This window comes from Chiloscyllium plagiosum, unplaced genomic scaffold (genome assembly GCF_037043375.1).
Source record: "Chiloscyllium plagiosum isolate Xiang-an unplaced genomic scaffold, Cpla_swu_hap1 HiC_scaffold_13, whole genome shotgun sequence".
Taxonomy (NCBI): domain Eukaryota; kingdom Metazoa; phylum Chordata; class Chondrichthyes; order Orectolobiformes; family Hemiscylliidae; genus Chiloscyllium; species Chiloscyllium plagiosum.
Window position 1 is genome coordinate 16,874,821 of NW_028270151.1, and position 15,849 is coordinate 16,890,669.

General features: G+C 41.9%; 1 long non-coding RNA gene across 1 annotated transcript in view; it reads left to right on the top strand.

Moving 5' to 3' along the window:
* Positions 1 to 15,849, top strand: part of LOC148148254 (uncharacterized) — a 347,904-nt gene that overhangs the window by 195,878 nt on the left and 136,177 nt on the right. The window contains exon 3 of the long non-coding RNA XR_015759110.1: positions 4,666 to 4,741. This is a non-coding gene — a long non-coding RNA (uncharacterized LOC148148254). The remainder of the gene's footprint in view (positions 1 to 4,665; positions 4,742 to 15,849) is intronic.

Below are 15,849 nucleotides of genomic sequence, written 5' to 3' on the forward strand. Positions count from 1 at the left end.
AGACACTCATGGGAGATTACCCCTTTTCTTACAGGCCCTGGAATATACTTTTGCTGAGCACTTTGAAAAATTGCTTTGTAAGTCCTCCTCTGCTCATCACAGAAAATGAGTTTCCTGATTGAAGTTGTTAAGTCCAATCAGGGAGCCCTGGCTGACAGGTATAAACAGGAGTGTCAGGGGTTCTGTTCACCCTGAGAGCTGGCTCTGAGGGAGCTGGGTCAGTGTCACGTACTGTGTACATGTAAATACAGTGTGACTTGGTGACAGGATGCCAGCCTCTTGTGGAGCTATTTCACAAATATTTTGCATTTTGTTTTCAGGTGCAGCAACACCTATTCAGCAGGTTGCTCCAGCCACAATTTTAAACAGCATCTTTGGATCCAGTCCATATTAGTTTCATTTATATCTACATTAAAATCCATCGGCTTGTCCTTCACCATCTGCTTAGTTGATCCAGATCTTTTGATTATTACTCATCCCTCTTCTATTTGTTATTTGGCGTCAAAGCTTGGTGCCATCTGTAAATGTAATACTACTAGCTCATTACAGGGAGTGCCAGTACCAAGAGTCAGTTCCAGCTGAAGAAGGCTTCCAGTGAGAGACATTAATTGCAATCCTGTTGCTGAATATTACTTCAGGGCTTGCAGTTTTCTCACAGTCCGTTGCACATTGAAACCCAAAACTTACTTTAAGTCAAACTATTTCTTGATTGTAGCTTGGCCAATATATATGACTCCTCTGGCTCTCTTTAGCATCCTTTAATGCTTGGGAAATTCTATTGGATGAGTTGAAAGCTTTAAAATAAAATCTTCAGTTGCTTCTGTTGCACCCTCCTATGATTTGAGGTCAAAGCAAAATGCTGCGGGTGTTGGAAATCTGAAGGCACTGTTCCTTGGAGCTTCCTTGTTGAATAACAACTCAGATTTCTTTCATGGACTGTCAAATGATTTCATCAACAAAGACCATTGTCACCTGAGTAAACATTGTGGCAAATTAACATTTTTAGAAATTTATTTCGGTGTTCAAGACTGAAAGCACTTGATTCATACCCTCCACGTCTATTATTGGCATATTGAGTTGCTCACAGTTCTTTGAAGTGATTGGCTGGTGTGTTTTAACCTTCCCCTTTATTCCAGAGTATTTCAAAGCTCTTGCTCCCTTGACTGGGCAGGGACCACAGAATCCTTACAGTGTGGAAAGAGGCCATTTGGCCCATAAAGTTTGCACCAACCCTCCAAAGAACATCCCACCCCAACCCAATCCTTGTACTCCCCATGGCCAATCCACCTTTGGACTGTGGGAAGAAACTAGAGCACCCGTTGGAAATCCATGCAGACATGGGAGAACTTGTAAACTCCATACAAGCAGTCGGCCAAGGGAGGAATTGAACCTAGGTCTCTGGCACTGTGAGGCAGCAGTGCTAACCCCTGAGCCACCATAATGTCTGTGCAAGCAGTGCCAGGATCAGGAATAAGCATCTGGAGAAGTTCCAGATGTAGTTCAGTATCAGCTCATCCTTGACTCTGAATGGGACATTTGTAGAGATCAATGAGTGCAATGTTACAGCAACAACTCACATTTACATGACAGCTTTAACATAATAAAAGGGCCAGGCTATCACTTTGGTGTTTTGCTGAGGGAGTGCTTCACTGCTGCATACTGCATGGGACTACAAGGAATAGCAAAAGATCTTTTCAGGTACCTGGCTAATAATTATCTATCAATCAACTACATTAAAAGAGTTCACTTAATTATTATTAAATCACTGTGTGGACTCTTGCAGCACTTAATTCGATTGCCATGTTTCTGACATTGTGACTGCTCTGTATTAGCAAACTACTGTACAGAGAAAGGTATTGCTAAAATAAATTACATATTGTTGAAGCATATTGTCTCCTACTCATCAAAGTAACAGAATATAGAATTCAAGGTGACAACATCATTTATAATGTATGAGAGGAGAATGCTGGATAGTGGGCAAGTTGACTAAAATTTAATAGAGATGTTCCCATGGACAATGTATCTGTTAATGATGATTGACTGTTAACTGGCAGGAATTATTTACCTTTTAAATCAGACTGGTTAATCTCATCATCTTGAGAAATGAGTGCCACCTGCTTTGTTGAGTTGAAACAGGCACAGTGCATATACTTGTTTGTTTTCTGTCTGTAAAGTTTCAAGTTTTGTAAGACTGTATATCAGTAAGGACCCAGATATTCTGTTCCCCATTAAGCTTGCTGCTGAAAGAGGACATGTCAAAGGCATTCAGTGGGATGTTATGAACCTGGCCAGACCCCCTCAAAACACTTTAAGAAGGTACCCCAGACTCCAACTTTTCTTATTTTAAAGGCAGGTGTGATGTGGATATTCCAGGAGTGATGCTGCTGGTCAACCCACTCGGCTTTAAGCAAAACAGAATTTATTTACACACTACAGTTGAAGCACAAACGAAAGAAAATAGAATTTAAAATAACTTAACTATTTGAAAACCTAACTGACTCAAAATTGTAACTTAACGAAGGAGCTCTTGCAATACCCGGAACATCCCAAAAACACACCCCCTGGCAAATGGCAAATTCAAACTCAGGTTCTTACAGGTAGGAGAGATTTCAGAGAGAAGAGTCAGGCAAGAAACATCTGTTGAAGCCTGGAACCTTGTTTCACTATAGTAGTGTCTGACTGCCTGCTGAAACAAACCAAACTAAAAAAACCCTGAACTGGGAGAACTGGCCACTCCTCTACCATTACTTCAAGTCGCCACTTCCAGACAAATTGGCACCTCTGCCTTTACGACCCCTCTTGGCAAAAAAACAAGGACAAAAAAATCTTGTTGAAGGAGTAGCGTCGTCACAGGGATGATGGCTATCCTGATCAGATCATTTTGCACTGTAAATTACAAAAGTTCATGAATGGGTCTAAAATGATCAGTTTTGGTCCCAAAAGAGCCTCTGTCTACCTAAGGTAAGACGCCTCAAAAGTTCATGCAACAGGTGAAGCTAACTGTTTCACTCTGCTGACAAGCAGTAGCAATATGAGTGTTGTTTACCACAAATAAAATGCTGCTGTCAAACCAAACTGATATTCTGCCTGTCACAAATGAATAAAGTGGTGTATGAATTTCAGTACTCGTGTGATGCCATGAATGTCCAACATCCCAAACACTAGTAGATTATATCAAATGGCATATTCGTTCTACAGTTCATAGCAAGCAAAGTACTGGCTACACTCAATCAGTCTGGGATTGCAAAGGTCACAACACATACATTGTATGTGATTGCAAGATTGTTGAATAATCTTGAGCATTCAAATAAAAGTAATTTCAGCTTGTCAATTTTATTCTCAATGTGGTTCACTCGAATGTACACAGAGCTACATGAATTAGTATATAGCTTGTCCTTTGCAGACAGAAAGAACATATGTATGCACTGAACCTGTTTCAACTCAACAAAGTAAGTGACAGCTATTCATTAGTTCATTTCCCAGGGCAATGCTCAGCTAATCAGAGTTAACTTGCTTGGTTTAAAGTTTAAACAAAGCTTGCCACTTAACTGTCAGTCATCATTAACTCTGAATCATGGAACAGATATAGCACAGAAGGAGCCCATTCATCCCATTGTGTCTGTACTGGTTCTTAGAATGAGTAGCATTATCAAAAGCCAATTTTCTGCCTTTTCTCTATACTCTTGCACATTACTGCATTTCTATACTGGTGCATTCTCAATGGCAACACCTCTACCAATCAGAGAACATTTGCCAACCAGTCAGCATTCTATTCTCAGACAGCACAGGTATTAGTTTCTCCATAAGTTTGTACTCTTGCTAACTACTCTCGTTGGTGAAAAACAAAAAAACTTTGATAAAGTGTGCCTTTTTTTCAGCAATATTAAAGTTTTGCACAACCAAATGACTGCTCATGTTGAAAATAACAAAGCATAAGACTGTTGGAATAAAGGTTTTCTCTGACTTAAATGCTCAATCAAGTTCTAGTGAACAAATACCGACATGCACAGGATTTCCTCTAATAAAGGGCTAATTAGCGTCAATTTGGCAAATACGCATAGAAGCTAAAGAATGTTTTGTATGGGAAATGGAAAAGTGTCACTGTGGTATGGTAGGGTCAACTCTTATTGTTGGGGTTAGAGAATATTGATTGAACAGTGTGGAGAGTTTGTGAGCTAATTTGTGCTACAGAGCAGCACATTATTCTAACACTGAGAACCTGAAATAGGGAAAGGTTCCGGCCCTTAACACAGAAACCTTCTTGTTTGTTGAGTGTAAAATGAAAATGTGTGTGGTTTAATCTATTCCAGATTTTGCAAAGGTGGTCATGTTTTGATAAGATGTTGATGAGAGTAAGGATTTAGAATTAAGCTGCCTCTATATTGGTAGATTGACTACAAAAAGCTCTTTCACCCTTTGTTTCAACATTGTGGCACTGTTTACTTTAAATTCTTTTGTGCCATTATAAAATGGCAGTCAAGTTTCATATGAATGAGATAACTGCCCATTATCTTACATTTTGTAGTGTAATTTTAAAGGCTGTAATGAGAGAGTAATTGTACAGAGAACCATCAAAGACCCTGGATTCTGGTAAATTAAATTTATTAATAATTTATCTGGTGCTGAATGTACCCAATTAACATTTTGTACATTGAACTCTTACAGACTGGTGAAGTGTGATGATTCTAAGAGCATGCTTTAAATGGTTCATCCTAATATAACCTCACTTCTCTAAAATCTGGTAAGTCTTTCCATTTTTTTTATTGTTGAATGTACATCTCCAACGAACAATGAATAATTATGAAGTAAATCCCTTTCTGCACCACAAACAGGTTAATACTTCTGTTAATAAAGAGAATATAGACATGCTTAGCTTTGACAGCACACCAGCCTGTTAATAAGCATTGACCCATGTGTTTCATGCCTCAATGCATTAATACAAAATGGTATATGTGACATTAGGTATACGTATGTTGTGGTAGTTTGGTATCGTGATTAATATTGCATAATGAACAGCAATTCTAAAACATTTGTTGCTCTATAGCATATAGGAAAACACATTTATCAGAAAAGCAGTAATTACTTTGGAAAAAGAGCAATGCTGTGAATGTATGATATAGAAAAAAACTAGTTTACTCTGAGAATGTGGCATGGCATAAACAACATTGTTTAACCTCAGGCAGCATCTAGTTTATAAAGAGAAACAGAGTTAGCATTTCAGGTCAGTGATGAAATATTTACTCTGTTTCTCTCTTGTGCTGTTTGACCTGATGAATAGTTCCAGAATGTTTGTTGATTTTAAGTTAAACTTCCCAGTGATCACAGTATTTGGCAGTTATTTTGTGATATCGTACTGTCAGTTGATCAAATGATGTCTCTGGAGTGACTCATAGCGTGAAATATACACGAAAAACATGTCGTTCAATAAAATTCAGAGATGAGACATAGGCGGGGTTCAGTTGGAGGAACGGAAACCTCAGCTGGGTTGTTTTCCTGTAGTGGCCACAATTTCCACCAACAAAATAAAAACGCAAAGTATAAACACATTTTGCAGCCTGCAATTACTTCTATATTTGGTGCATTTGTCTGAGGAACAGTGATTAAATTAGAATGAGAGGAGCATTGTGCCTTGGAGTGGATTGTCACACTACATTTTTGCTCGGAACCAAGTCAAGTCTTGGTGCCAGATGGCCCTAAGGGTCTCATATGGTGTACCTGTCACATCTTGGCTCAGTGGTAGTCCATTTAAGACAGAAGGTCCTGGATTCAAGTGTCACTCAAGGATTCAGGAATGTGTTATAACATGATGCAATGTGGATGTGGTAGCTATATAGATATGGGATACTAAGGGATGTATGTTAGAAACCACCATAGCAATTCACAGAATTCCCACAGTGCAGAAAGAGGTCTTCAGCCCATTGAGTCTGCACCAACCCTCCAAAGAACATTCCCACCTAGACCCACCAATCTTATTCCCTGGAGCTCCACATTTACCACAGCAAGCCCACCCAGTCTGCACATCCATGTTCTAGCGTGGCCAATCCACCTAACCTGCACATCTTTGGATTGTGGGAGGAAACCGACAGTAAGCCACACAGACACAGGGAGAAAGTGCATACTCCACACAGACAATCACCCAAGGCTGGACTCGAACCTGGTCACTGGTGCTGTGAGGTCACAGTGCTAAACACTAAACCATCATGCGACCCATTCAACTGAATTCAAATTAAGATAATTCAAAGTAAGATATTGCAATCAATGAAAGCTATTAGATTATTATTAAAATCTAACTGGTTCACCAACACTCTTGAGCAAGAACATCAGCATCCTTACACAGTTTGGCCAATGTGTGATAACAATGTCACATGAATGTGGTTAAATCTGAACTTACTTAGTTAGTCACTCAGCTCTGTCAAATCTTGACTTGAAAGCAGGCAAGCAGCAAGAACCTTTTAATGCATGTTTTCAAATAATATTTCAGGGCAATGGAGAGAGGGAAATGTTTGAACTTGGACTTCAAAGAGAAAAAGAAGTCAGGAAGCATGATCTGGATTTTTAAAAAAGCTTAGGTTACAGGCAGCAAGTTAATTTAGTAGTTCAAATGAGGAGGGAAGTTTCATTCAAAAGTTAAGACTTAACCCAAACCTTTCCTTTTCTTTCTAAGTTTAAGGAAAGAGGGATATTGAGATACTTCCTCACATTTGACAAAGATGCTTTAAATTTGAAATGGCCAAAAACTCATGGACTATTATACTGCTCATATTCTGGCAGGTAAACTGACGGATGTTTACTCTAGTCTTTAGAGGAACAATTCTTAGATGATGAGATGGTTAAAACTCTGGTGCTTAATATTAATGGCATTGTTCCTGAAGCCAACCAACTGAGATTTAAGACAGTGAAAGCAAAATCCAGTTGATTTCACAAGGAAAATGAAGCATTATAGAATCGATGCGGGATCATCGTGGCTAGCACTGTTTCCTCACAGCACTAGGGATCCAGGTTGAATTACACCCTTAGGTGACTGACTGTGTCGAATTTGTACATTCTCCCCGTGTCCGTTCCGGTTTCATCCGGGTGCTACAGTTTTCTCCCACTGTCAAAAGATGTGCAGGTTAAGTGGAGTGATCATACTAAATTTCCCATAATATCCAAGGATGTGCAGACTAGGCATGGGAAATGTGAGGTTATACAGTAGTGGGGTTGGTCTGGATGGGATGCTTTTCAGAGGGTCAGTGTGGACTCGCGGGGTTAAGTGGCTTGCTTCCATGCTGAATGGATTCTAAGATCCAATGGTTTTGTTCACTGAAGGAAAACCCTACAAAAATGTAATGGAAATCATGATTGTGGAAAAATTCAGTCTAAGCACTCCAGCAACAATTAACTCTTACTTGGATGAGTGTCAGGTACATAAAGTCAAAAAGGCACAGCTCTCGCTGATGGGCATGATATTTCTAATTGATAGCTATTGTTCCTCACTGCTGTAGCTGAGGGAAATCAAGTCTCGATAATTCTGGAGTTGTCACAAAAGTTTAAATACGTTATTCAAGTATGCACAGTCCTCAGTTAAAATGTCTAATTGACTCAGATTAACAGGAAATATGGGCTTAGATTTCCATTCTTAACAATGCATTTGTAATTGTTATCCTGAGAGATAATGGTTCATCTCAGAGTTCCCTGTATAGAAGTTTATAAAACCATGAGGGGGATGTGAAGGGTGAAGAGCAAGGCTCTTTTCCCCAGGCTAGAGAAGTCCAAAACTAAAGGGCATAGGTTTAAGGTGAACGGGTAAAGATTTAAAAGGGATCCGAGGGGTAACTTTTTCAGGCAGAGGGTGATTAGATTAGATTACTTACAGTTTAGAAACAGGCCCTTCGGCCCAACAAGTCCACACCGACCCGTCGAAGTGCAACCCACCCAGACCCATTCCCCTACATTTATCCCTTCACCTAACACTACGGGCAATTTAGCACGGCCAATTCACCTAACCTGCACATCTTTGGACTGTGGGAGGAAACCGGAGCACCCGGAGGAAACCCACGCAGACATGGGGAGAATGTGCAAACTCCACACGGTCGATTGCCTGAGGTGGGAATTGAACACACAGCGCCGGGTCTCTGGCGCTGTGAGGCACGCCCACAGGTGGTGTGTGTGTGTGTGTGTGTGTAACGAGCTGCCAGAGGAAATAGTGCAGGCTAGTAGAATTACAACATGTAAAAGGCACCTGGATGGGTATATGAATAGGAAGGGTTTAGATGGATATGGGCCAAATGCTGGCAAATGGGACTGGATAAATTTAGGATATCTGATCGGCACGGACAAGTTGAACCGAAGGGTCTGTTTCCATGCTGTACATCTCTATAATTTGACAAGACAGATCTCAGGGTGAAACCTGCCTTAAAGTCCGTAAGTTTTTATTTTAGAAATTCAGTTACTGTGGTGGTCAGTCACTGAATGCATTTACAAGAGGCTGACAATGTACTTTTAACAAAAGAGTAGGAGTTATTTGTTCGTGCAAAGCTGAAGTTATGTTAGTGAATAAGTATGGAAGGACAACTTCTGGAGTCAAATGGATTGTGGACCTAAGAAAGGAGGATGATCAATAGAACAGGAGAAGTCATTGAGGAAGTTCATGATGCAGTGGCTCTTGAAGTGGAATTTGAAGGCAGAAGTGAGGAATTATAATTCCTTGTGAAGTTTAGCGAGTTTTAATGACAGATGATGTCACTAAGATCTGTGGGGAAATGCTGAGAAATCCAAGACATCTATTTTGATCACATTTACTATTGGACGTGCGATGTGGACAGTTGGATTGCAGGTGTCTTACCCGTATTAACAGCATGTTTATTCTGGGTGAGAAAAATGAGTAAAACATATGTTGTAAGGGGTATTATGGCTCTAACTTATAAAGTCTTGTTGTTTGTTCAAAACTGCTTGATTCTGTGGCTTTATTCTCTTGGGAGTCCCCTGGATCACACCTTTACATCAAAGTGAAAGACGTTATTAGTCCCTAACCAGATTGTAACATATTATGGTGATTTTGTCTCAGATTATGACTAATTTTGATGGTCTGGTCTATGATTATTACAAAAAGACAGTAAATTCAGACTCAGTAGTTAACAAAGTATTCTAGAATATTCCTCTCTGGCCATCTTGAAGGATCAAAATCGGTCCACGAGATCACATTAACACAATGTTACTGTCATAATAGTCAAGAATTGTTTAGCTTCCTAATGGCAGCATACACAGACTTTACACTCCCCACACCTGCCATTGACATATGCGATAAAAAATACTGATTCATTACAGAGGATGATACCTACTGAATTGCAGAATAATTTACAAGTAAGAGGAGAGTCATTGCTCTTCTGTTCATACGATACCTTATCCATGAAAATCATAGAATTCCTACGGTGTGGAAGTAGGCCATTTGGCCCATCAAATCCACACCAACCCTCCAAAGAGCATTCCACCCAGACCCTATCTCCATAACCCTGCATTTCCTATGCTAGTCCACCCAGCCTGCACATTCCCAGACAGAGTAGGGCAATTTAATGCGGCCAATCGACCTGACCTGTACATCTTTGGACTGTGGGAGGAGCACCTGTAGGAAACCCACACAGACACAGGGAGAATGTGCAAACTCCACACAGACAGTCACCATATGTGGACTGGAACCCCGAACCCTAGCACTGTGAGGCAGCAGTGCTAGCCACTGAGCCACCGCACCTTCCAGGCTAACTGAATGCTGAATGAAAAATCGAAAGTGGAAAATCATCTCATTTTAATATTAAGCAATGAGCTAAACTCGATTGAAGGAGAATTTGTTTTTAAAATTGCACTGAAATACAAATGCTCAGGATTAGCAAATTAACAAATTTGTAAACATAGAAAAAAGAAGAGCAGACATTGGTCAAATTTGCAGACATTTCTTCTGAAGAGGAAATGTGACACTGCTGGGGAATGAAATGCGTTCACTGCCCATGCCAACACCAAGCCGATTAATTGGCGTTCCCCAATTGTTTGTCTTGAACTACCCTGAGAGCAGTACCCAGAATTGAATTGAATTAGTTTTATTGTCACAAAAGAGCAAAGTGAAAGTTTAGAAGTCACCACATTACGACGCCAACTTTGTACAGATTCTTCAGAACAAATTCTTAGGAAAGAGGAACAAACAAAATAAAGAAATAAAAAAATCCAGCATTACAGATCATAGGGATAAATGAAAAAAATAAAGAAATAACAAGTTTCGAATAACAGTCCTTCCAACCCAGTCCACGTTGACACCTAGTGTCCAGTAACTGAAAGAGAGATCTCGACTGCCTCTCTACCAGACTCACCAATGTAGTAGTCATCCCACTTTAGATGCCATCTTTTCACTACTGGGCATACCTCACCCCACATCCAGGAGACCCCAGCTGCACTACTGCCGCTGCCTCACTGGTAACCAGGAGTCTCCGCTCCAGGACTACCACAGCCGGGAGTTCCTGGCTCTGCTGCTCCTTCGATGATGCCAGAATTCCCCACTCTGGCTATAACATTACAACCAGCAGACCCTGTTCTGGGCTGATTATAACTAGCGGTCCCTGCTCTGCCGCAATTACAACCAGGAGTCCCTGCTGTGGGCCCATTGCAACCAGCAGTACCTGCTCTGGGCCCATTACAACCATGAGTCCCTGCTTGGGTCCATTACAACCAGCAGTCCTTGCTCTGCACCCATAACAAACGGGAGTCCCTGCTCTCTGCCCATTACAACCAGGAGTCCCTGCTGTGGACCCATTACAACCAGCAGTCCTTGCTCTGCACCCATTACAACCAGGAGTCCCTGCTGTGGGCCCATTACAGCCAGCAGTCCTTGTTCTGCACCTATTACAACCAGGAGTCCCTGCTGTGGACCCATTACAATCAGCAGTCCTTGTTCTGCACCTATTACAACCAGGCATCCCTGCTGTGGACCCATTACAACCAGCAGTCCTTGTTCTGCACCTATTACAACCAGGAGTCCCTGCTGTGGACCCATTACAATCAGCAGTCCTTGTTCTGCACCTATTACAACCAGGAGTCCCTGCTGTGGACCCATTACAACCAGCAGTCCTTGTTCTGCACCTATTACAACCAGGCATCCCTGCTGTGGACCCATTACAACCAGCAGTCCTTGTTCTGCACCTATTACAACCAGGAGTCCCTGCTGTGGACCCATTACAATCAGCAGTCCTTGTTCTGCACCTATTACAACCAGGAGTCCCTGCTGTGGACCCATTACAACCAGCAGTCCTTGTTCTGCACCTATTACAACAGGAGTCCCTGCTGTGGACCCATTACAACCAGCAGTCCTTATTCTGCACCTATTACAACCAGGAGTCCCTGCTGTGGGCCCATTACAGCCAGCAGTCCTTGTTCTGCACCTATTACAACCAGGAGTCCCTGCTGTGGACACATTACAATCAGCAGTCCTTGTTCTGCACCTATTACAACCAGGCATCCCTGCTGTGGGCCCATTACAACCAGCAGTCCTTGTTCTGCACCTATTACAATCAGGAGTCCCTGCTGTGGGCCCATTACAACCAACAGTTCTCACTCTGTACCTATTACAACCAGGAGTCCCTGCTGTAGGCCCATGACAACTAGGAATCCTTGCTCTGTGCCCATTATAACCTGGAGCCCCTGCTCTGCTCCCATTAGAGCCAGGAGTCCCTGCTGTGGGCCCATTACAACCAGGAGTCCCTTGCTCCACGACAACAAAGTGCAGGATTCTGGATAATCCAAGATGGAGGACAGGAAAACTTTCTGGCTGTAACAGGCTGCTCCCTTTTTTGAGGTATTTTAGGTGTTGGAGGTGATTTCCTCAAATTTCAGGAGCAGCAATTATTATTTTATATACTGTTGCATTGTTTTGGAACTTTGGAGAAAAAAAAAGTCAAAAAAACAGCACTTTTAAAAGAGAGAGAAACAGACAAAGGCAGCACAACATGCGGTCAGTGCAGGAGAGAGAGAGAGACAAAGAAACAACCCACACGCTAACTGATACAGCAGCAAACCAGTGCAGTTACTGCCTTTGCTGTTTGAATTCGTGTATCGCTGGACATCGGAGTGTGTCTGGGAAAATTAACAAACAGTGCAATTCACAACTGATCTTGGAGGAACCAGTTTGGGAGAGGTCACAGCACAGAAACAGGTAAGTGCATTTTTTTTAAGTGTGCCAATAGAAAGTCTGCAGTAGTGAGCAGAGGTGGTTCCTTCTTGATTATATGTTTTATTGAGATATATCTCTTGATCAAACTTAAAAATAGAAGCCAAACTGTTAAATTAGCCTGGAGCAGTGTTTTGTAGAGGAATAGACAGTGCAGTTTTCTGGGTCTGTAGATTAGAAGAAGCAAAAATGGCCTTTAATAGAATGATATGTCAGATGTGAGAGATTAGCGAGAGTTTAGGTGTTACTGAGGATTGTATCTGCAATAAATGCCATTGGTTGTGAATCCTTTCAGATCAAATGGATTGGATGAAGGAACAGTTAGAGGCAATGAGGAATTTACAAGAGCAAGGGGATGTGATGGTTGGCAGTTATTGGAAGGGGGCGGGAAAGTCTCAGATACAGTCACATAGGTGGGTTAACTCCAGGAAAGGTAAGAGAGGTAGGCAGCTAGTGCAAGAGTCTTCTGTGGCTATATCCATTTCAAACAAGTATGTTGTTTTGGAAAATGTAGGGGGTGATGGATTCTATGGGGAATGTAGCACGAACAGCCAAGTTTCTGGTATTGAGACTGACTCTAATACAATGAGGGGTATGTCGGCTTCCAAGAGATCAATTGTGTAATGGGACTCTCTAGTCCGAGGCACAAACAGATGTTTCTGTGGCCAGCAGCAAAAAGTCAGAATAGTGTGTTGCCTCCCTGGTGCCAGGATCAAGGATATCTCAGAGAAGATGCAGAATGTTCTCACGGGTAGGAATAGGAGGATAGAGCAGATGAATGCATGGCTGAGGAGCTGGTATATGGGAGAAGGATTCATATTTTTGGATCATTGGGATCTCTTTTGGGGTAGAAGTGATCTGTACAAGAAGGATGTATTGCGCAGGAATTGGAAGGAGACTAATATACTGGCAGGAAGATTTCTAGTGCTGCTCTGGAGGATTTAAACTATTAAGGTGTTGGGGGGGGGGGTAGGGGGTGGTGGAGAGCGGGTGGGACCCAGGGAGATAGTGAGCAAAGAGATCAATCTGATACTGGTACTGTTGAGAACAGAAGGGCAGGCAGGGGCAAAGCAGAGAACAAGGCAGGACTGATAAATTAAACTGCATTTGTTTTAAAGGAAGGGGCCTTACAGGGAAGGCAGATGAACTCAGGGCATGGTTAGGAACATGGGACAGGGATATCATAGCAATTACGGAAACATGGCTCAGGGATGGGCAAGACTGGCAGCTTAATGTTCCAGGATACAAATGCTACAGAAAGGATAGAAAGGGAGGCAAGAGAGGAGGGGGAGTGGCATTTTTGATAAGGGATAGCATTACAGCTGTGTTGAGGGAGGATATTCCTGGAAATACATTCAGGGAAGTTATTTGGGTGGAACTGAGAAATAAGAAAGGGATGATCACCTTATTGAGATTGTACTATAGACCCCCTAATAGTCAGAAGGAAACTGAGAAACAGATTTGTAAAGAGACCTCGATTATCTGTAAGGATAGTAGGATGGTTATGAAAGGAGATTTTAACTTTCCAAACATTGACTGGGACTGCCATAGTGTTAAGGGTTTAGATGGAGAAGAATTTGTTAAGTATGTACGAGAAAATTTTCTGATTCAGTATGTGGATGTACCGACTAGAGAAGGTGCAAACTTTGACTTACTCTTGGGAAATAAGGCAGGGCAGGTGACTGAGGTGTCACTGGGGGAGCACTTTGGGGCCAGCGACCATAATTCTATTAGTTTTAAAATAGTGATGGAAAAGGATAGACCAGATCTAAAAGTTGAAGTTCTAAATTGGAGAAAGACCAATTTTGACGGTATTAGGCAAGGACTTTCAAAAGCTGTTTGGGGGCCGATGATCACAGGTAAAGGGATCGCAGGAAAATGGGAAGCCTTCAGAAATGAGATAACAGAAGTCCAGAGACAATATATTCCTGTTCAGGTGAAAGGGAAGACTGGTAGATATAGGGAATGCTGGATGACAAAAGAAATTGAGGGTTTGGTTAAGAAAAAGAAGGAAGCACATGTCAGGTATAGACAGGATAGATTGAGTGAATCCTTAGAAGGGTAAAAAGGCTGTTGGAGTATACTTAAGAGAGAAATCAGGAGGGCAAAACGGGGACATAAGATAGCTTTGGCAAATAGAGTTAAAGAGAATCCAAAGGGTTTTTACAAATACATTAAGGACAAAAGGCTAACTAGGGAGAGAATAGGTCCCCTGAAAGATCAGCAAGGCAGCCTTTATGGGGGAATACAGGAGGTGGGGGAGATACTAAATGAGTATATTGCATCAGTGTTTGCTGTGGAAAGGAACATAGAAGGTATAGAATGTAGGGAAATTGATGGTGATACCTTGAAAAATGTCTACATGACAGAGGAAGAAGTGCTGGATGCCTTGAAATGCAAAAAAGTGGATAAATCCCCAGGTCCTGATCAGGTGTACCCGAGAACTATGTGGGAAGCTAGGGGAGTGATTTCTGGGCCTCTTGCTGAGATATTTGTATCATCAATAGTCACAGGTGACGTGTTGGAAGACTGGAGGGTGGCTAACATGGTGACACTGTTTAAGAAAGGTGGTAAGGACAAGGCAGGGAACTATGTACCAGTGAGCCTGACGTCGGTGGTGGGCAAGTTGTTGGAGGGAATCCTGAGGGACAGGATGTACATGTATTTGGAAAGGCAAGGACTGATTAGCGATAGTCAACATGGCTTTGTGTGTGGGAAATCATGTCTCACAAACTTGATTAAGTTTTTCGAAGAAGTAACAAAGAGGGCAGAGCGGTGGACATGATCTATGTGGACTTTAGTAAGGCGCTCGACAAGGTTCCCGTGGGAGGGGGGTTAGCAAGGTTAGATCTCATGAAATACAGGAAAACTAGCCCATTTGGATACAGAACCGGCTCAAAGGTAGAAGGCAGAGGGTGGTGGTGGAGGGTTTTTTTTTCTGACTGTAGGCCTGTGACCAGTGGAGTGCCACAAAAATTGATGCTGGGTCCACTACTTTTCATCATTCATATAAATGATTTGGATGTGAGCATAAGAGCTATAGTTAGTAAGTTTGCAGATGACACCAAAATTGGAGGTGTAGTGGACAGTGATGAAAGTTACCTCAGATTACAACAGGATCTTGATCAGATGAGCCAATGGGCTGAGGAATGGCAGATGGAGTTTAATTTTGATAAATGTGAGGTGCTGCATTTTGGGAAAGCAAATCTTAGCAGGACTTATACACTTAAAGGTAAGGTCCGAGGGAGTGTTGCTGAACAAAGAGACCTTGGAGTGCAGATTCATAGCTCCTTGAAAGTGGAGTTGCAGGTAGATAGGATAGTGAAGAAGGCGTTCGGTACGCCTTCCTTTAATGGTCAGAGTATTGATTACAGGAGTTGAGAGGTCATGTTGCAGGTGCACAGGACATGGTTAGACCACTGTTGGAATATTGTGTGCAATTCTGGTCTCCTTCCTGTCAGAAAGATGTTGTGAAACTTGAAAGGGTTCAGAAAAGAATTTACAAAGATGTTGCCAGGGTTGGAGGATTTGAGCTACAGATGTTGAATAGGCTAAGGCTTTTTTCCCTGGAGTGTCGAAGGCTGAGCTATGACCTCATAGATGTTTATAAATCATGAGGGGCTTGGATAGGGTAAAGAGACAAAATCTTTTCCCTGGGATCG